The sequence below is a fragment of the Molossus molossus genome, unplaced genomic scaffold, assembly GCF_014108415.1.
Source record: "Molossus molossus isolate mMolMol1 unplaced genomic scaffold, mMolMol1.p scaffold_m16_p_12, whole genome shotgun sequence".
NCBI classification, from domain to species: Eukaryota; Metazoa; Chordata; class Mammalia; order Chiroptera; family Molossidae; genus Molossus; species Molossus molossus.
The window spans coordinates 14,506,105-14,529,109 of NW_023425347.1; positions in this window are offsets into that span (position 1 = coordinate 14,506,105).

Below are 23,005 nucleotides of genomic sequence, written 5' to 3' on the forward strand. Positions count from 1 at the left end.
TTAAATAATTTTAGATTTGCAGAGTTGTCAAGATAGTACAACATTTCCTGTATGACCGTCACTGAATTTTTCCTAATGTTAACATCTTATACAACCATAACACATTTATAAAAACTAAAATTTTGACATTGGTACTCTACTATTAACCAAACTCCTGACTTTATTCAGATTTTAGTAGGTCTCCCACTAGCGTCCTTTTGCTTTTCCAGAATCCAATCCAAGATACCTCATCACACTTAGTTGGCATCTTCTTAGACTCCTTCAATTAGTAACTGTTCCTAATTTTTTCCTGGTTTTCAATTCATGGCACTCCTGAAAATGACAGGGCATGTATATTGTAGAATGGTCCTGGATTCGGGTTTGTCTGATATTTTCTAATGAGTAGATATAATGGTGTAATGGGTTTGGGCTAAGAACGCTAGAGATATAAGTGTCCTGTTCCTCATATCATATCATATCATATGAAGGACACATGACATCGATATGAATAATCACTGGGGATGTCAACTTAGACCAGTTGATTAAGGGGATGTCTGCACGTGTTTTCTCTTTTCCCCTTTCTATACTGCAAGTTGAGGGCATATATTAAATTCTGATGACAGCACAAATTTCTTATACTTGTAGATTATTCGACTATTTTGCCTTGAATCCCTAAATTTTTTTTTTTAAATAATGGGTTAATTGTATATCTCTTAAAATCTTAGGTTTTTAAGTCAATAGATTTATATATTTAATTTTTAAAATAATATTTGCATTATAATTTTAAATATTATTTTTTCTGTTTGCTTTTCAGCCCTTCTTCTGGGACTCCAAATATATATTTAATAGATTTCCTTTGCCTGGTTTCTATTTCAACTAATAATTTTCTGATTTTTTTTTTTTTAATTCTTTTTTCCACTTTATCTTCAGATAGAATGGGAGGGGGAGGGAGAAAGAAAAACATCTATGTGAGAGAGACACATCGACTGGTTGCCTCCTGCATGACCCGACCAGGGCCAGGGACCGAATCACAACTGAGGTACATGCCCTCGACTGGAATTGAACCCTTGACTTTTTGGTCTGTGGGCTGACGCTCCAACCACTGAGCAAAATGGCCAGGGCTTCTGATTCTTTTTACTTCTTTCTTCATGTGCATTGCATTCCCCCAGGTGTTTTTCTTTTTTCTTTAATGATCCTTATTAAATTTTGTTTTAATTTATTCATCCTTTAGAACTCTGCAATTTTTGACATGATTTTATCCTTTTGATCCATTTCTTGAGAAAAATCTTCTGTTTTATTTCTTCTTCTTTCTTTTAGCTTATATTTTTAATTTTAATGTTTTTTATATCTTCAAGTACTTGTTTTAATACAGTTTATTCTGCTACATGGTTATGTCTTTTTGATAAGTCTTTAAAATATTTTGATCTTAGTTTTCTAGCTTTAAGTCTATGCATTTAGCGCAGATATTGGTAAGGTGTACAATTTTTATTTCAAGAGTATCCTCACCTATCAGTGCAAAAAGAAATTTTATTAATGGTTTTCTTTTGAGATGATGTTGTTGAAGGAGGTGCATGTGTCGTTGATTGTTATAGACTCTCTTATTACTTACAGATTTCTAAATTTCTCCTTATTATTATTTTGCCTTTGCTACTCATTTTCCACATATCCTTTCCTTTACTCTGTTTAATTTAGAAACAATGCTGTTCTCTTCTCTCACCTCAAAGTCTGTGCATTGTCAGCTACTATTCCTGTAATCAGTGCATTATTAACTGGAACACATTTTCAGTAATTTTACACTTAGGGTGGAGTTTTTGGAAGATGAAATGTTAGATCAATTTAGGCCTTTTTTCACCAACAATGTATTTTACTTTAATGAAATATTAATTTAAAATAAGAAGACGATTCTATTTACCACCTCTCCTTTCTTCCTCCTCCCAATCAGATTCTCATGTTCATAGCTGTGGCTATTGTAGTTATAAGTTTTGATTCCATCTATATTTTTGTGTCAGTAGATTATTACTGGGTCAGGTAAGAAGCCATAGGTTAAAAAATATTAAATTCTCCTTTAATATTAGTTATGTCATAATTATGTAATCAGACATTATAAAATTAAAATTTTATATGTGTAATCATCAAGATTGTCTCCCTTAAACATGTATGTTCTAATTTCAAAATAACCAGGGTACTTAGAAAAGACGACTGGGTGTATTTCTGTTATATTTTAAAATATAAGAGTGTCCAGTGCTCATCTTTATATGTTTAATATCTCACCTTGTTATTGTTGGATTATCAAAGCTATATTTTTCTCAGTTTTCACAAATTTATTATCTACAAACAACTATCTTTGACTGAAACACTATCATATTTTATTTTCAAGAAGCCTAACCCACAACTCAAATCAGATAAGAATTTTTAACATGTATTGTAAATATTAAGTTTTTTTTTTTTTCAATATGAAGGCATCAATGTTACTTGTCATAAACCTTGCCTTTAAAAAATTATCTTAGACGGTAAATTGGCAAAACATTTTTCAAAATTTTGGTGTTTTATTATAAACATATAAAAGCATGAAAATACTAATGAAAATGTTCTTTCTTAAAAACAAGAGACAGAGAGATGGCGGCAGAGTGAATGGAAGCTACACAGACCATCTCCCAGGACCAAACTGGAATTACAACAAAAATAAGGACAAATCATCAGGAAAAAGCAACAGAAAAGCAGCTTGGAGGACCATATAACCAGGGTCTCTGACTCAATCCTGGTAGGATTGCAGAGGCACGAGAAGGGGGCTGGGAGCCCACGGTTGGCAGTGTTCTTAGATGTGAACAGCATCCTCAGCTGTGAGCAGTGCCCTCAGGTTAAACTCCCAAGTGGCTCCAGAGTGCAGAGCCCGGACAGATGCTAAAATAGCCACAACCACTCACCTTGGTGTCTGGCAGAGGGAGGGGGGACTGGACTGGAACTGTGTGGGGATACTCGATTTGGAGGGCACTCCGAGCTTTTGCTGAGTTGCAGCCACGCACTACTGTGGTCATCTTACTCCTTCCCAGGACTCTGGGGAGAAGCGGTGCCACCTCCCTCAGAGATTCAACCCCACCTGGTGGCCATTGAAATGCAAATTGAGGCCCATTAACAACCATCATCTGCCTCACCCTCGGGAAATCCCCTTATACTGAACACTAGAGGGAGTTTTTTATTTAACTGAGAAACCAAGTCTCTTCAAATAACCTCTAATGATAGCCTCCATGCAAAAAGCTAGAGGATAATTGTACCATTCCTAGGCTAGCAACTCTAACCAGGAAAGTAAGACTTCACAGTGGTGTTTAACGTGGGTCCTCCCTGGCTCATTCAAATCCAGGAGAGGGAGCCACAAAAAGCAAAACACAAACACCCACAGGGAAAATTTGGTAGGCTCCAAAGCCCTCTGTGATAGCCAAAATGGTGAAACACAGAAAAAAAGCCAAATAAAAGAACAAGAGACCTCTACTGATGATGAAATAAATGAGATGCAGTTAAGCAAGTTAACAGAACTAGAATTCAAAGCTATGATCTTCAGGAAGCTCAACAGCAGGTGTGAGGACATGAGCACCATGAGTAAAGACATAGAAATGTTGAAAATCAACCAGCTGGAAATTCAAAACCACCAAGAATAATGAAGAATGATATATCAGAAATAAAGAACACATTGGAAGGACTAAACAGCAGAGTAGAGGAAACTGAGGACCAGATCAGTGAATTAGAAGACAGGGTAGAAAAAATCAACCAATAAGAAAACCAAAAGGAAAAAACAGGAAGACAGCTTAAGAGAACTGCGGGACAACTGAAAACATAATAATATTCGCATCAGAGGAGTCCACGAAGAAGAAGAAAATGAGGAAGGTTTAGAGAATATATTTGAAGAAATAGTGACAGAAAACTTTCCTAATTTGGAAAAGAAAGAAGGCATTCAAGTTCAAGAAGCACAGAGAGCCCCAAGTAAAAAGAACCCAAACATGCCCACACCAAGACACATAGTAATCAAAATGCCAAAAATTAAAGACAAAGAGAGAATCCTAAAAGCAGCAAGAGATAAGCAACAGGTTACTTACAGAGGAAACCCCATAAGGCTCTCAGCTGACTTCTCAACAGAAACACTACAGGCCAGAAGGGAGTGGCATGAAGTAATCAAGGTCATGAAAAACAAGGATCAGAATCCAGGACTACTTTAACCAGCAAGGCTATCATTCAAAATAGAAGGTCAAATAAAGAGCTTCCTAGACACACAAAAAAGCAAAGGGAATATATTCACACCAAACCAGTACTGCAATAAATGTTAAAAGAACTGCTGTAATTAGCAGGTGGAAAAGGAAGAAAAAATAGAACCACACTAAACAAAAAAGGCAATAAATAAGTACATATCAATAATCACCTTAAATGTAAATGGATTGAATGCTCCAATATAAAGACACAGAGTAGCTGACTGGATAAGAAAGCATGACTGGCATATATGTTGTTTACAAGAAACCCACCTCACAACAAATGACTCACATAGGTTGAAAGTGAAGGGATGGAAAGCAAAAAAAAAAAAAAAAAGCTGGGGTAGCAGTACTCATATCTGATAAAAGAGATTTCAAAATGAAGGGCATTACTAGAGACAAAGAAGGCCACTACATAATATTGAAAGGATCGATCCAACAGGAAGATATAACCTTGATAAACATATATGCACCCAAAATAGGAGCACCAAAATATATTAAAATCTTCTGGAGGACTTCAAAGGAGAAATTGATAGCAATACAATCATAGCAGGGGACTTCAAAATCCTGCTGACATCACTGGATAGATCCTCTAGACAAAAAATTAGCAAAGAAACAGAGACTCTAAATGAAGCACTAGACCAAATAAATTTAATAGATATATACAGAGAATTCCACCCCAAAACTGCAGAATTCACATCCTTCTCAAGTGCACATGGGACATTCTCAAAGATAGACCACATGTTAGGACACAAACTAAGTCTCTACAAGTTCAAGAAGACTGAAATCATATCAAGCATCTTCTCAGATCACAATGGCATGAAACTAGAAATTAATTGCAACAAGAACATGCAAAGACATTTGAACACATGGAGGCTAAATAACATGTTATTAAACAATAAATGGGTTACTGAAGAGATCAAGGAAGAAATTAAAAACCTCCTTGAAACCAATGAAAATGAAGACACAACAACACAAAATCTATGGGATGCTGTGAAAGCAGTTCTGAGAGGGAACTTCATAGCATTACAGACCTACCTCAAGAAACAAGAAAAATCTCTAACAGACTATCTAAACTCACAACTTAAAGAAATAGAAAGCAAACAAAAAGAAAACCCCAGAACAAGTAGAAGGAAGAAAATAGTAAAGATCAGAGCAGAAATAAATGACATAGAGACCAAAAAAATAATTCAAAGGATCAATGAAACAAAGAACTGTTTTTTTTTAAAAGATAAACAAGATTGATGGACCCTTAGCTAGACTCACCAAGAAACAAAGAGAGAGAACCCAAATACACAAAATCAGAAATGAAAGAGGAGAAGTAACAACTGACACCACAGAAATACAAAAGATCGTTAAAAACTACTATGAACAATTATATGGCAACAAATTCAACAATCTAAGCGAAATGGACAAATTTCTAGAAACACACAGTCTTCCAAAACTGGACTGGGAAGAGATAGAAAACTTGAACAAACCAATAACAACTAAGGAAATTGAAGAGGTAATCAAGACTCTCCCAGCAAACAAAATCCCAGGCTCCGATGGCTTCACGTGGGGTTTTACCAAAATTTAAAAAAGAACTAACACCCATTCTCCTCAAACTATTTCAGGAAATTCAAGAAGAAGGAACACTTCCAAACTTGTTTTATGAGGGCAGCATAATTCTAATTCCAAAACCAGAAAAAGACATTACAAAGAAAGAAAACTACAGGCCAATATCCCTGATGAACATAGATGCCAAAATCCTGAACAAAATACTAGCAAATTGGATCCAGCAATACATCAAATAAATTATTCACCATGACGAAGTGAGATTCATCCCAGGGATGCAAGGCTGGTACAATATTCCCAAATCAGTAAATGTGATACACCACATAAATAAAATGAAGAATAAAAACCACATGATCATATAAATAAATGCCGAAAAAGCCTTCAACAAAATCCAGCATCGATTTCCAATAAAAATGCTATGCAATGTGGAAATAGAGTGATATCTTGACATAATAAAGACCATATATGAAAGACCTACAGCCAACATCATATCAATGGGCAAAAACTAAAAGCATTTCCCTTAAGATCAGGAACAAGGCAAGGATGCCCACTTTTGCCACTCTTATTTAACATAGTACTGGAAGTTCTAGCCACAGCAATCTGACAAGAAGAAAAAATAAAAAGGATCCAAATTGGAAAGGAGGAAGTGAAACAGTCATTATTCACAGATCACATGATACTGTACGTAAAAAACCCCGAAGACTCCATAAAAAATTTACGAGACTTAATAAATGAATTTGGCAAAGTAGCAGGATGCAAAATTAATGTCAAGAAATCGACTGCATACTTATACACCAATGATGAACTCACAGAAAGAGAAACCAAAAAACAATCCCATTTACCATTGCAGCAAAAAAATTAAGATACTTAGGAATAAACTTAACCACAGAAATAAAGGACCTATTCACAGAAAACTACAGGTCATTGAAAAAAGAAATAGAGAAAGATATAAAAAGTGGAAGCACATCCATGTTCATGGGTTGGAAGAATTAACATCATTAAAATGTCCATACTACCTAAAGCAATCTATAGATTCAATGCAATCCCCATCAAAATAACAATGACATACTTCACAGAACTAGAACAAATACTTCAGAAGTTCACATGGAACCAAAAAGACCTTGAATAGCCACAGCAATCTTGAAAAAGAAGAACAAAGTAGGTGGGATCACAATACCAGATTTCAGGTTATACTACAAAGCCACTGTAATCAAAACAGCCTGGTACTGGCACAAGAACAAGCATATAGACCAGTGGAACAGAACAGAGAACCCAGAAATGGATCCAAGGAAATATGCTCAATTAATATTTGACAAAGGTGGCAAAAGCATACAGTGGAGTAAAGACAGCCTCTTTAACAAATGGTGTTGGGAAAATTGGACAGCTATATGCAAAAAAAAAAAAAAAAATGAAACTAAGCCATCAACTTACACCATACACAAGAATAAACTCAAAATGGATAAAAGACTTAAATGTGACTCATGTATCCATAAAAATCCTAGAAGAAATTGTAGGCAACAAAATTTCAGACATCATATGCAGCAAAATTTTCACTGATACATCACCTATGGCAACTGATACAAAGGAGTAAATCAACACATGGGACTACATCAAAATGGAAAGGCAACCTACTGTATAAGAGAGCATAATTGCCAATGATATATCAGATAAGAGGATAATTTCCAATATGTATAGAGAACTCATACAACTCCACAAAAGAAAGACAAAGAATCCATTTAGAAAATGGGCAGAGGAACTAAATAGACACCTCTCCAAACAGGACATACAAATGGCTAACAGACAAATGAAGAAATGCTCAACATCACTAATCATCAGAGAGATGCAAATGAAAACAACAATGAGGTATCACCTCACACCTGTCAGAACGGCTGCCATCCACAAATCACCAAACAACAAGTGTTGGCGAGGGTGTGGAGAAAAGGGGACCCTAGTACACTGCTAGTGGGAATGCAGACTGGTGCAGCGACTATGGAAAACAGTATGGTGTTACCTCAAAAAATTAATAATTGAACTGCCATTTGACCCAGTGATTCCTCTTCTAGGAATATACTCTAAGAAGCCTGAAACGCCAATCAGAAAGAATATATGTACCCCTGAGGTCATAGAAGCACTATTTACAATAGCTAAGATATGGAAACAGGCCAAATGTCCATCAGTAGACAAATGGATAAAAAGCAGTGGTACATATACACAATGGAGTACTATGCAGCTGTAAGAAAGAAGAATCTCTTATCCTATGTGACGACATGGAGGGACCTGGAAGGTATCATCTTAAGTGAAACAAGCCAAACAGAGAAAGACAAGTATCATATGATCTCACTTATTTGTGGAATATAATGAAAATAACAATCTGGTGAATGGCGTAGTCCCAGAGATGTGGAAGTGGGGTACAGACTGACCATCCTCAGTAGAGCAGGTGGTGGGGGAGAGATAAACCACAGAACTTATATGCATGTGGGCATGAACAATGGACATGGACAACAAGGCTGGGGGCAGGGTAGGGAGGGTAGAAGAGGGGAGAATCAGTGGGAGAAAAAGAAGAAACATCTGTAACAAAAATAAATAAATTAATTAAAAAATAAATAAAATAAAAAGAACGAGAACAACAACAACAAAAACAAGAGACGAAGCCTAATATTGTTTCTAGGATTGGTGTTTAAATATAAAATATCTAGAAACATTTTATGTTGGAGATATTTTCACTGCTGGAAAATATACTTAAATTTAAATGTTCAATACAATAGTAATAAATAGAAGGCTTAAATTGTCCCTTATTGCCAAAAGCAGAAGAAATTAAAAAACAAAAACAAAAATCTTTTATACTCTATTCTGGCCTAGCAGATTTAGTGTGACTTTGCAAGAGTGAGTCTCTTCTCTGCTATTTCTCGTTGTGTAATTTTGGGGAATGTTGAAGCACTCCCAGACTTCACTTTCCCAGGTATAATATAAGAGGGATGCCTCCTCTCCTGCTTCCTACCCAATGATCTCAAAGATAACCATCCCTTTAATAAAAAGTAGAGGTACACCATTCAGTGATCTCTCTCACCAAAAGTTTATCTTTTGTTTACACCTTAGGGTAACTAATATGTAATCTCTAGATTCTAAATGGGCTTTAAAAGCCCCCAAAATGCTAATGTTGTAACCCAGGAGATTGACCAAACACAGACGCCGAGATGGGGTTTAATAAAAGGAGTTTATTGAGCTAAGTCCGCAGGCACCTGCAGTATGTCCCACGAAGGAGTAACTGCGGCCCCGGAGAGCTAAAATGGCTCCTTTTTATAGGATTTTGTAAGGGGGGTGCTACGTGTAAGCAAGCATGTTACAGAAGCAGAATTTAGCGGTTAGTTAATTACCTGTTACTCAGTTTCCCAGACATCTCAAAGGTCAAGATATTTTCAATAGATTTTTCCTGGTGCGGAGCCCAGGATTACTCAAGGGTTAGTTATTACCCCGGGGTTAGCGATTACTGAGGGGTTAGTTAGTGAAGAATGTTCTTCAGTAGATGAGTAACTGACAACCCCTTTGGTTGTTGTGAAGGCCTCTGGGAGTTTAGGTCAATGGCACTGAGTTATAACACTATTTCAGAAACTGTCCTCGCCAGAGCAGTATTTACAGTTATAAACATGGACGCCGACACCCCCGTTTCTGATTCACTGCAGTCAGTACTAAATGAACACTGAGGTTCTATTCCCTAAGCTCAGGTAGAAGTTCTGTATCATTCCCAGCTCAGCATTCCTGGCAACACAGGGATTGCCTGTTCTCCCGTTTTACCCAGTGCACAGTGCTGGAGCCTCCTCTTTGGTACCACATTTCTCTGTAACGATGCCTTCTTCACCTTTCCTTTTGGAGGGGAGAAGGTAGGAGAGCCTACAGGCGCTCTGGACCATGACGAAAGGTACCTGCCTACATTCCAGGAAAGGGATGAAGCAAGAGGAAATATTGTCTGACATCAACAAAAGAAATGCATAAGATTATAAAGGATAAGAGTTCCTCACAAAGTATGAAACAGAAAACTATAAAACATTATATATAAATATATATGTAGAGAGAGAGAGAGAGCTCTATTTGATTGACCACTTTATCCTTATAGACTGCAAGTACTAGCCTGTTACCAGGGATTTTAGGGCACACAGTTCAAACTGGTGAATAACTCTATGTTGTTGTTGTTGTGTTTTTTTGTAATCCTCACCCAAAGATATTTTTCCTTTGATTTTTAGAGAGAATGAGAGAAAAAGGGAGACATTGATGTGAGAGAAACATATTGGTCGGTTGCCTCCTGCACGAGCCTGACTAGGACGGGGGTGGAATCTGCAATCCAGTCACGTGCCCTGGACTGGGATTCGAACCCAAGACCCTTTGGTCCATGGGCTGAGCCTTTAAGAGCTGACTTAGCCAAACCAGCCAGGGCAAAACTGGTGAATAACTCTAAAATGTTAAACCAGTTTATTTACTGCTCAACGACTAAAAAACTTTGATATGCAAAAATGTGTTATGACTTTCCATTAGGGAGATGATGTGTTATATTTATAAAATTTATTTATTTGACTATGGGAACTTTTATTCATAGGATTAGTATTCTCTGGGACATATTTTTGGAGAAGCTGCTTTAAAGATTTGAAAATGTTCACTTCTTTCATTCCAAGAAGCAACAAACTGAGCACAGGTGGTAGGCCCAGCCTGACTGTGAGACCAGGAACGTGTATCATTGAACTTGACTAGGCTTTCAAGTGTGAATGGAAAATTCTATTTAAGCAGTTCAGTGAAAGACCACGTTTAATATCAGAGTTCTTAGAAAACTAAATATTTTTCTATTGAGTAGATTTATGGTCAACCTCTTAGGACACCAGCAAATAATTTGGCATGATATTAACTTAGTCAAATTTTGTACAATGCTTTAGAACTTATAAAGCCCATATGTTACTTCATTTTATCTTCACAAAATCTCTGTTAGGTTAGAATTCTTTTGCCCTTATTTTATAGATGAGAAAACTACACAGACAGTAGATAATTTGCATTTCTTCAAATTCTAGAACTTTTAAATTATTATGTTAATTGTCTTTCTCCAAACCACACACTTTCCTTTTTTTTCTTTATTGATTTTTTTAGAGAGAGGGGAAGGGAGAGGGAGAGAGAGATATAAACATCCATAAGAGAGAACATTGATTGGCTGCCTCCTGCATGCCCTCCATTGGGTATTTGGCCCACAACCTGGGCATGTGCCCTGACCAGGAATTGAACTGGTGACCTCTTGGTGCATGGGTGGATGCTCAACCACTGAGCCGCACCAGCCGGGCAAAAACCATACACTCTTCTTTCAGGAGGGCCCAGAGCATATGTTTTGACTTTTCTTCTTCCAACTGAAGTTGAAAATCAGGAAATTCCTCTTGGCATTTCATCTTTACTCTTCATTAATTTTGCCAATCCCAACTTTTCTTTTTCCCCTCTATATTTGCACATTTCCTGAAACCCTAGATGTACCAAAATTACGGCATTTGTTCATCTTACCTATTCACGTATCACCAACTTCTACTCTGTTAGCACTGGAATTTCTAGCCCAAGGATTTGTTATGAAAAATCTGAAGAAAGTTTTCTCCAGTAGTTGAGAGATGTTTGGTCTTTCTTCCTCACAGGTCGACTGTTAGATGTGTGCTGTGCATTGATCAGGGATGCTCTAAATGGTACTAAAGCTGACAGAGAACAACAGGGCTGACAGCTTCACTCCAGTTACAGCTGATTAAAGGCTGCTGAGGCCTGAGGGCCCGCTTTCTAAATGACGACCATGAACACTTGGCCCAACCTTTCCAGCCTGCACATTTTATTCTGGCTACGGTGGAAATGACTGCATCTTGCAGGAGTATACAGAGCTGTGCAAAGTGAAAGCCAACAGTTTAATCGCATTTATTGGAAGAGAAATGCATAGTTAGATTAGAAAAAAAAATAAATGCACATACCACTGTACCCAAGTTTACAGGTGTGCTATGTATACAAACACAAAGGCTGGATATAAACTTACACACGCCTACATTTCTAATGTTGCTCCTTAATGATTATTGCCAACTATTATGATGCTAAGTAATTGGTGCATAAGAATACATAACAGTAATAGGCTTTACATTTGCATAGCACCTTCTAGTCCCAAAGTGTTTTTACTAGTTATCTCATTTAATCTTACACAAAATTGCACAAGAAGGGGAATCAGCACCCCGACTTTACAGATGAGATGATGAGAGCGCCTCACACGTGGATATGTTTAAGAGCTACTACATAGCAAAGTGGATATTCAATGATTTCAACTCTCCATCTTTGCTCTTTCTGTAAATCTAGCACTTATATTTCATAATTAGAGATTTAGGTCATTTTCTGCAAGCATTAGCTACATTGCAGAAACCACTTTTCTTGTTATTATATATGTTAAATAAATGTTTATGTACCTATGATATTTGAAGGTTCTAAGTTCCTTGAAGGCAAGAACTATGTTTTGTTTGTTTAATTTGTATTCTCACATCTTAGAACAATACATTTATTAACTACCTATGAAATTGAACTAAAATAAAGGTGTCCATAAAAAGCAGGTAATTATTCCTTTATGCTAACTTTGGGTTTATTTATTATGAAATTAATTTAGAGAGTTTTTTTTATTTTTGTTTTTATACTAAATCTGAGAAAATTATAACCAAGGTATGTTAATGTACATACTAAGGAATTATTTCAAAATATAAAGATGTAATTGTCAAAAATACTTTTTTTGTTGTTTGTTAATCCTCACCCTAGGGTATTTTTTCCACTGATTCTTAGAAAGAGTGGAAGGGAAGGAGGGCGGGAGAGAGAGAAAGAGAAAAATCGATGATAGAGAGACACATTGATTGGTTTCCTCCCACAAACCTGGACCAAGGATTGAATCTGCCACCCTGGTACATGCCCTTGACCAGAAATGGAAACTGTGACCCTTAAGTCAGTGGGCACCTGACCTGTCAAAGGCACATACCTGGGTTGCAGGTTCAATCCCTAGCCCCAGTCAGGACACATTCAGAAGGCAACCAATCGATGTGTCTCTCTCTCACATTGATGTCTCTCTCTCCCTCCTTTCCTTCCACTCTCTAAATAAAATAAAATAACTGGAAAAAATATCGTGTGGTGAAGATTAACAATAACAACAAAAAGGTGATGAAGCAGAGAATAGTGTTCAAGAAAGAATGGATTGAGATTGACATGAATCTCTGGGGGAGGAGTATGTAGTCTAATAAAGAGTCATTGGAAAATGAGATAAAGAAATCCAGAATCTAAACCAAACTATAAAAACATCTAGTCATACTGTTTGCAAATTTTGCTTAATTTTTCAGAGATAGTATTTTCTTTTCTGAACCAAGAGAGTTGACTTGACAATTTTAATGTCCTTCTAAATATAACCTTCAATGACTATAAGATTTGTGATCTGAAAAGAACATTGGAAATAGGGAAAGGAAATTTTCATTCATTGCTTTGCCTATAATTAACGGCACATCCTTAAATATCTTTACCCAATTTTACTTTTTATAATAAAAGTTAACAATAGCTGCATTTACTCTGAGCATTGTAGTTGAACATAACTGGGGAAAATTTCACAGGTTATACAAATGCTGATGTTTCTTCCTTTTTGACTTCATTTAACTAAGTATAAAATCAGTGTGGAAGTTGCAACCTATTAGGCCCGGTGCTACCACAACATGACAAAAATGAGCAAACTTTGAGAGGCTGCATGTGAAAGTGATCAAGGTTAATGCAAGGTTAATGGGCATCTCTTACTGGAAACACTCTCCCCAAGACCATGGCCACAGCAGCCAGGCTGAGGACAGCACTGTCTGGCTCACAGAGCTGCCCTTGTGCACAGTCCTTAATCCATCAGCACAAATCAGAAGTAATCAGAATCAGGCCCATAATTTCCGAACATTTAAAAAAGATTTCCCTGGCCAGACTACCTTGCTTTAATAAATAACAATTTTCTCTTGTGACTAAGTCAGCCTGTTCTTGGTCATTTGTAGCCTCATATAAGCTAATTAGGAATTTTTTCAATGACAGAGTAAGAAGTACCATCCTTCTACCACAGTGTTAGAACAAATTATTATTTCTTTTCGCCTCCTCAACTGCACTGAGATGTAGGTTTTATTGCCCACACTATACAGATGAGAAGATAGTGAGTCTCAATAGATGGGAGATTTCTCCAGGGACTATGACTAGCCCTGACATAGGAGGCTTTGAATTCAGTTCTATGTAATGAGCAAGGTAAAATGTAAGTGGACACATGTTTGTGTGTGTGCAAGCATGCATTTGTATGTTGATAACTTACTGAATGATCAATGCATAATAACATCTCTGGGTTACATAAAGTGATTGTGGGTTTAACAAGTATATGGCTACCTTTTTTTCTCATAAGTAAAAGACAAAAATGATTTGTTAACTTTAAAAAGCCCTTCTCACCCTAATAGAATTTTATTGAAGATTGAATCTATTTTTAAGAAATGTACACACACGTGTCATTTATCCTGAAAATGTCTATAAACTAGATGTGGGAACCAAAGTGGAAAACATTATTTTGAAAGAAAAAGCAATGCAAGTTTGTTTTGCAAGTTGTGTTCAAAGTATACTAAATAAAGGATCCTCCTCTCACCTAATAATGATTTCCTATCCAGTTACATGTTTCAGCATTTCCATTCAGACGACGGAGGTAGCAGTAGTTAAGTACAAGTGTACCTGTCTACTGTCTACACATGTTCCTCTCCAGTAATCACATTTACGGTGCATCTACCCTTCTCCTTCATCTGCAAGGTCCTAGGACATTCAGGTAGCCAATCTGCCCTTAAATATGTCTCTAAGGAAATGCTGGTGCTAATTAGTATTGGAATTTACAGCCTTCCATTTTATTGACTTGTCCTACTTTCTTTGATAATTAACTAATGAGTAAAGTAATGAGCTATGTTAGTCAGTCATGCTGTTCAATTAAACGGCAAATCAATTATTGAAAATACTTTCGGACAGCTCTAATGTTGGCATGATGTGTGTGTGTATGTGTGTGTGCATATTGAATGCAAGTGTAATTATGTCCTAGATATTACAAAGTCAGTCTTTGTGAAGATATTGTAACTAAGAAGGTCCTTTCTGACTACAGTGCAAATATGACCAGATACCAAAATGCAAATAAGTCATTATTTTCTATGTCCATTCTACAGTTTGCAATTTTTACTTAATGGACACATCACAACTTCCCTGGGCTTATGTGAATACATTACAAAGCAATATCTAGTGGATGTATATTAAGAGAGATGGCAAAGAAACAGATATCAACTTTTTCAATTAAAAAAAGTGTTGAGGTTGGCATGTTTGAAGTGGAGGACAGGTCGATTCAGTTGTGATTAAACTTTTTCCTTTTAAACTCAGGTCATTCATCTGAGATCTTTTCTGATTTTTCTTTAAACATACTGGAGACATCCTTAAATCTGAAAAGTTTGTCTAACATACAATATATAAAATATAAATATTTATGTGGCATTCATTCTTCCTGTAGAGTGAGGACACATCCATGAGCACACACAGTACACACACAGTACACACACACATCTGGGAAACTAAAAGTCTGTGTAAGTCCCTCAACTGTGTGTCGGCTCCTCACCAGCCATGCTTTCAACCACATAGCCACTTCTGATCTTTGCTACTTTCAGCTTCTCATCCAGTTCTGTAGGATGTGTCTGTCACCTGCACATCTTCTCTTAGTATTATCTCGCACTAGTAGTTTGCTGAATATTTTAGATAGAACACGCCATAGTTTTCCCACTTGCTCTTGACCTTGTGGCAATTTAATATTCTGACATACATAACTAGTTCAGCCCAGTGCATTTTTCAAAACATGACATGTCTTAGTTCACAGTTCTTCAAAGCTGTCAGTTATAACACTGTAGACTATCCAAACTCATAATAACTCATCACGATTTTTTAAAAAGAATCTTTAATTTGGGATCTGACCCATTCTTATTTTATCTTCATGACAGTCTGTTGTCAGAAATATAGTAGAATAATTATTATATTTTCCTTTAATACAATTATGAAGACTATAATTTTAAAGTTCTTAAGACCCTTAAGAATATCTTCTTTCACAGAAAACTAGAGTAAAGCTTTAAATGGTAAGACTTTTGTTAGCATGAGAGAATGCAATTTGTACCTTTAAATATCCTCAAATTCTTTAAAGGTGTAAAGATGGTTTTTATCCCTTGAACCACAGTTTAAAATCTTAACCTTCAAAAGTGATTAAGCTCTCTTATAGGAACAACAAAGCAAAGCAAATCAAAGCCAGGTCACAAAAGGCAACATCAAGTTTTTATTTCCAAACAGTTCTAATTCTGTATTTGTGTTCTTGCCTGAAATGAGGCAAGGAACACAAACATTCCCATATGAATCAGATTAGAATTTACATATGAATTACATTAGAAATATGAGCTCCATCAAGGAATAATTAGCACTGTCCTGGGTTATGTGAAGGCGAACTAAATTAAATAAGAACAATTTCAAAGGCAAGTTTCGTTTTGCCTCTTCAACTAAGCCGGTTTAATCAGTGATAATGACTGAAATAAATCCACTCTACCCAAAGTAATGTGCAGCCTACCATATTGTGTGAAATGCCATAACTGACTTAGTAAATCACAAAGTCAACGAGAGGACATCACTCATGAGTCTTTGACATGGTTACTTTGTGCTTAATGCCAGATGGAAAGGTGGGAGAACTTGATCCAATCAGAAAGCCCAGCAAGGGCTAATGTTACAATAACATTCCAGGGAGACATCATACCATCAAGGAGACTCTTACCATGACATCATACACGTTTTGTCATGCATTTGTTGATGTTATAACTAGAATTGTTATTTTATGCTTGCAGGGGACAAAGACTGAAATTCCTTTCTGCAAAATGGTAGTGCTACTAAAAAAACGGGATATTAAAATACAGACTGGAATCAGCCCGGTGACATAGAAGTGCTTCAGCCACTAAACAGGGCTATGGTTTACGAGTGCCTCTCCTAATGAGCTAAACTCCAGTGACCATAAAACTGAAATATAATTATGACATTGCAGATGCCTATATTTGAACTTAATTATTAATTAATTTAATGAGAGGAGAGGAGGTTGTAAAATTACTAATTAAATGGCTCTGTAAATCTGCAGACGGTGGAGGATTTACCAAATGATGTATCCCACAACACCACTTTTGCTATATCAAAATTATATTAATATACAGTACTCCAGAAGTACTAGTTGTAAAGTGTGCAGTGCAGAATGACCTAAAATTTCGAAGGACAGCAACCTTGCAGCTACTTCAGTCACTCCGTTTAGAGTAGGTACTGAAGTCTGTTAATGAACTGAGGAGGTCAGAGGATACCAGAAGAGTCAAACAAGATAGCAGTTATGTGGTAACAAAAGGCTTTTTATTTGTTATGCCACTGTCTTAGATTTTGTCTAGGGGTGATTAGGAGTGTTAGGGTCAGCTTGCTTCGCATTAATCAAAGGTGTGAGTTTTTGCAAAGTTTAAATATGAATCCATCATTAAAACAAGACAACACCTCATATAATATGCTTGTGGAAATGCAACTCAATTGATATGGCGATTCTTGGCAATTAATTTATTGGAACAAACAAACATGGATTTTAGCATGAGCTAGACTTAAGTTTAAAGTCTGGCTCTACTTATATAAGCCAGGGGACCTAGGAGGAGCAAATACACTTCTTTGGGCCTTATTTTCTTCATCAGTAAAATGGGATAAATGTTCCTAAAATCATAGGGCTATTTGGAGGGTTGTGATAATAACATATATAATGCACCTAGCACAGTACTTACTCTCAGAGGTGCTTAAAAAGGTAAAATAAGTAAAGAAAACACTATATATTGAATTAGAACTTGAGACTGGCAATTTGTGAGATGCACACATCACACCATGGTATGATATGGTACTTTAACATCAGCTTAGGAAGTAGTATTCAACTAATGACAGGCTTTCAACATAGTTAATCCATCAGGAGAAAAAAAATGTCCCTAATCATTGTTGAATCTAATTTATAGGAATAGTTGTTGAAGCACTTTTAACCCTATTGGGGTCAAATATGAGCAGGAAAAGATAATAATAAAGAATCCATTTCAAAGACTTGCTAAATGAAATTCAAGGTAATTCATACAGTATGCTAATTAATCATACAAGCTTAAAATTGTCCTGATCAATATACAAAGCAAACAGATTTTCTTATCATGAAAAGATGATTAAAAATAGATTTAAATAAGTGCATAATGTCGTTTGAATTAAATAAATCCAAAATTCTTGCTCTTTTATTTAAATTCTCTTATTATAAAGAATTTCCTAGTCAACTTCAATCCTTTTAAAAGTTGCTGATAATTATAAAAATATGAATAAATAGCCCGGCTGGGTGGCTCAGTTGGTTGGGGCATTGTCCCATGCACCAACAAGATTGAGGTTTTGATTCCTGGTTAGGGCATATACTGGGTTGCAGGTTTGATTCCTGGGGCATGTACAGAGGCAACTGATTGATCTTTCTCACATCAATATTCAATATTTCTCTCTGACCTCCTTCTTCCTCTCACCCTAAAATCAATATCTATCTATCTATCTATCTATCTATCTATCTATCTATCTATCTATCATCTATCTATCTATCATCTATCTATCAATCTATCATCTATCTATCTATCTATCTATCTATCTATCTATCTATCTATCTATCATCTATCTATCATCATCTATCATCTTCAGGTAAGGATTTAAAAAAAAAAAAGTAATCAGTGAATGACAAATTGATTCCTAGAGTTGAGTTCTGATTAAAATGAAAGTTGGAAATGATTAATTAGCTAATATTGGGTTGAAACATTTCAAAGAAATTAAACAAAAAAAATAATTCAGCTCATCAGCCAAGTACCTGATTAGTACCATATAGCACAAGATGATCTGGTGTACCATAGCATGACATAACAGTAAACATTTTCAAAGGCAGGAGAGGACCATCGTTAAGTTTAAATAAGTAGAAGAATTTATGATAACAAAAATAGGTAAGTTTATAGCAAAAAAGAATTAAAAAATATTATAAATAACTAAGGGTACACATAATGTTTTAGTCTTTCTTTTCCTTGTATACATGTGCATACACCTATATACACACACTGATACCCATATACAAATACTGAGTGAAAAAAATGTGAATGTCAGAGTAGTGAGTATTTATTCTAAGATCAGAAAGGATTCTAAATAATTTAAGAATCCTGTACCTGTGTTTATATTTTGTTTTGTTTGTTTGTTTTGGTTGCATTTTATTTTTTTTTTATTTTTTATTTTTTTATTAATTTATTTTTGTTACAGAAGTTTCCCTTTTCCCCCCATTGACACCCTCCTCCTGATCCACACCCCCTGCCCCATCCCCAAGCATTGTTGTCTATGTCCATGGTTATACATACATGCATATAAGTTTTGTGGTTTATCTCTTCCCTCCCCCCTCATCCCCTCTTCTGAGGTTTGTCAGTCTGTAGCCTCCTTCTTTGTCTCTGGGTCTATTTTGTTACAGAGGTTTTTCCGTTTTCCCCCATTGATACCCTCCTCCTGATCCCCACCCCCTGCCCCATCCCCAGCTTTGTTGTCTGTGTTCATTGGTCATACATACATGCATGTAAGTTCTGTGGTTTATCCCTTTCTTCACAAACCCCCTCCTCTGAGGCTTGTCAACCTGAACCCCACCTCCATATCCCTGGGTAAATTTTGTTCAGCAGTTTGTTTAGTTCATTATATTCCACAAATAAGTCAGTTCATGTGATATCTATCTTTCTCTGATTGGCTTGTTTTGCTTAGGATAATACTCTCCATGTCTCTCCATATTGTCTCAAAGGATAAGAGATCTTTCTTTCTTATAGCTGCATAATATTCCATTTTGTATATGTACCACAGCTTTTTTATCCTCTCATCTATTGGTGGACACTTGGGCTGTTTTCAGATCTTAGTGATTGTAAATAGTGCTGCTATGAACATAGGGGTTGGTATATTCTTTCTGATGGGTGTTTTAGGCTTCTTAGGGTATATTTCTAGAAGTGGGATCACTGGGTCGTACACTACGGGTGGGAATACAGACTGGTGCAGCTGCTATTGAAAACAATATGGTGTTACTTCCAAAAGTTAAAAATTGAACTGCCATTTGACCCTATGTTCATATTTTTTTTCAACCAAGTATAGATTTTATAAGACACAGCTTTCCTACTGGTGTCTTTATAATTTGTAGAAAATTATCTTCAAAAACATAATTGTATATCAATATATGTGTTTCCCAAAAAATACTCTTTGTTTTGTATGCTTTTCCCACTATATACTTTTAATAAAAATTTTATGCATTTATATTTTAAAACATTTAAAAATAGTTTCTGGATTGTGTATTGTTTATAAAAGGATTCCATATCTTTGACAATACAAAAATATAAAAATGTTCCATGTATTATTGTTATGTTTAAGTAATTAATGTGCTTACAATTTTAGGTAATGAGAAAGATCTGTATTTTTTTAAGGTGGACATCCTGTACATGTAACACGATCTACTTTTCCCCAGTGATATAAACATCACCTTTATCATAAACCTTTGCATTAGTTGGGGTTTATTATCGAAGTTCATTATTTTCTATTAATCTATTCCATACTAAATGTTTGTAATTATTACATCTTCTTATAAATATATTTCCCCAGAATTTTCCTGGAAATTTTATTTGTTCCTTTTCTTAAAATATTCATTTTTAAATAGATGAAGTAGTGCTAAAATAATCATCATTTTTATTGACTTTTATTACTTGTGTAGATAAATTACAGGGATTAATTTGTGTTATAATTTAGCCTTACTTCATATGATAAATTTGATATTTTATGTATTCAAAAATTTTTAACGATTTTAGTAAAATCATATAAAAATTATACTTTGTTGAATTTATATAAGGTATTTAAATTTTTTGCTGCTATTATAAATTGAATCTTTTTGTTTATCATAATTTATTTTTCCCCAATTTTATTAAGATGTAACTGATAAATAAAATTATATATATTTAAAGTGTACAACATGATGATTGATGTCACTATACATTGTGAAGTGATTACCACAATCAAGTCTGTTATCATTCATCAGCTCACAAAGTTATTATTTATTGTGATGTGAATGTTTAACATTTATTCTTTTAGAATTTCAAGTACACAATATTGTTAACTATACTCACCATACTGTACATTAGATTTCAGAATTTATTTATATTATAATTGAAAATTTTACCATTTCAATAACATCTTTCCATTTCCTCCACTCCCCAGTTCTTGCTAACTACCATTCTACTTTCTGCTTCTATCTGTTTCTATGAGTTCAGCTTTTTTAGATTCCAAGTATAAATAAGCATATATGGCACTTATTTCTTTCTATTTTTATGTCTAGCTTATTTCATTTAGCACAGTGTTCTACAGATACACCCATATTATCTCAAATAGCAAGGTATCTATTTCTATGGCTGAACAGTTTTCCATATATGGCTGCATAGTATTACACACACACACACACACACACACACACACGGGTGGGTGAAAGTAGGTTAATGATAACAATAATAAATTAGATAACTAAAAAGTAAATAATAATACAAGAAAAACTCTGTTTTACGTACTCACAACTGTAAAACTACTTTTGTCCACCCCTGTATGTCTGTATATACGTATGTAATTTTCTTTATCCATTATATTTCTGTTAGTTTTTCATAGGAACGTTATTGCTGTTTTTATTTTTATTTTATTACATATTTTGTAATTTTTAATTGAATTTATTGGGGTTATTTTGATTAATAAAATTATATAGAGTTCAGGTGTGCAATTCTATAATACATTACCTGTATATTGAGTTATATGCTCACCACCCCAAGTCAGGTCTCCTTTTATGTCACTATTTATCCCCACTATATCCTCTTCTAAATCTCCCCAGTCCCTTTTTTCCTTGGTAATCATCATGCCGTTGTCTGTACCTAACAATTTTTTGTTTTGTTTATGTAATTTGTTTTTTTGCTTAATCCCTTCACACTTTTCACCCAGCCCCACAACCTTCACCTCAGCCTCCAAACCACCTTTCCCTCTGACAGCTGTCAGTCTGTTCTCTATGAGTTTGTTTCTATTTAGTTTATTAGTTTATTTTGATTATTAGATTCCACATATGAGTGAAATCATATGGTACTTGTCCTTCTCAGACTGGCTTATTTCACTTAGCATAATGCTCTTCAGGCCCATCCATGTTGCTCCAAGGGTAAGAGGTCTTTTTTTTTCTTACAGCTACATAGTATTCCATTGTGTAAATGTACCACAGCTTTTCTATCCACCCATCTACTGATGGATACTTGGGCTGCTTCTATAGTTTGGTTGTTGTAAGTAACATTGAAATGAACATAGAGGTGCATATATTCTTTCAAATTAGTATTTCGGATCTCTTTTGATACATTTGCAGAAGAGGAATTGCTAGGCATTTTAATTTTATTTTTTTCTCTTTTCTTTTTTGTTGAAATTATTACAGATGTCTCCCTTTTTCCCCCATTGACTCCTTCCTCCCTGCTTCCACCCTCCCTCCTGCATTTCCTAATGTCTGTGTTCATTGGTTGGGCATATATGCATACAAGTTCTTTGGTTTATCTCTGCCCACCCCTTCCCTCTGAGGTTTGTTAGTCTGTTCCCTACTTCCATGACTCTGGATCTATTTTGTTCTGTTCGACAGCTTATTTTGTTCATGATATTCCATAAATAAGTGAGATCATGTGATACTTATCTTTCTCTGATAGGCTTATTTAACTCATCATAATACTTTCCAGGTCCCTCTCTGTTGTCTCAAAGGGTAAGAGATCTTTCTTTCTTACAACTGCATAGTATCCCATTGTGTAAATGTACCACAACTAATTTCTGGACATTTATTTTTTATCCTGTTATTTTATAAATTAATTTATTGGGTGTAGTAGTTTTTGGGGGAAATCTTTAGGGTTCTGCATAGACAGTATAGTTTTGGGGGGAATTTTTAGGGTTCTCATGCCATTTGTAAATAATGACAGTTTTACTCTTCCTTTCTAATTTAGATGCTTTTATTTCTTCTTCTTGTCTGATTGCTGTGGCTAGGACTTCCAGTACTATGTTGAATAAGAGTGGTGAAAGTGGAC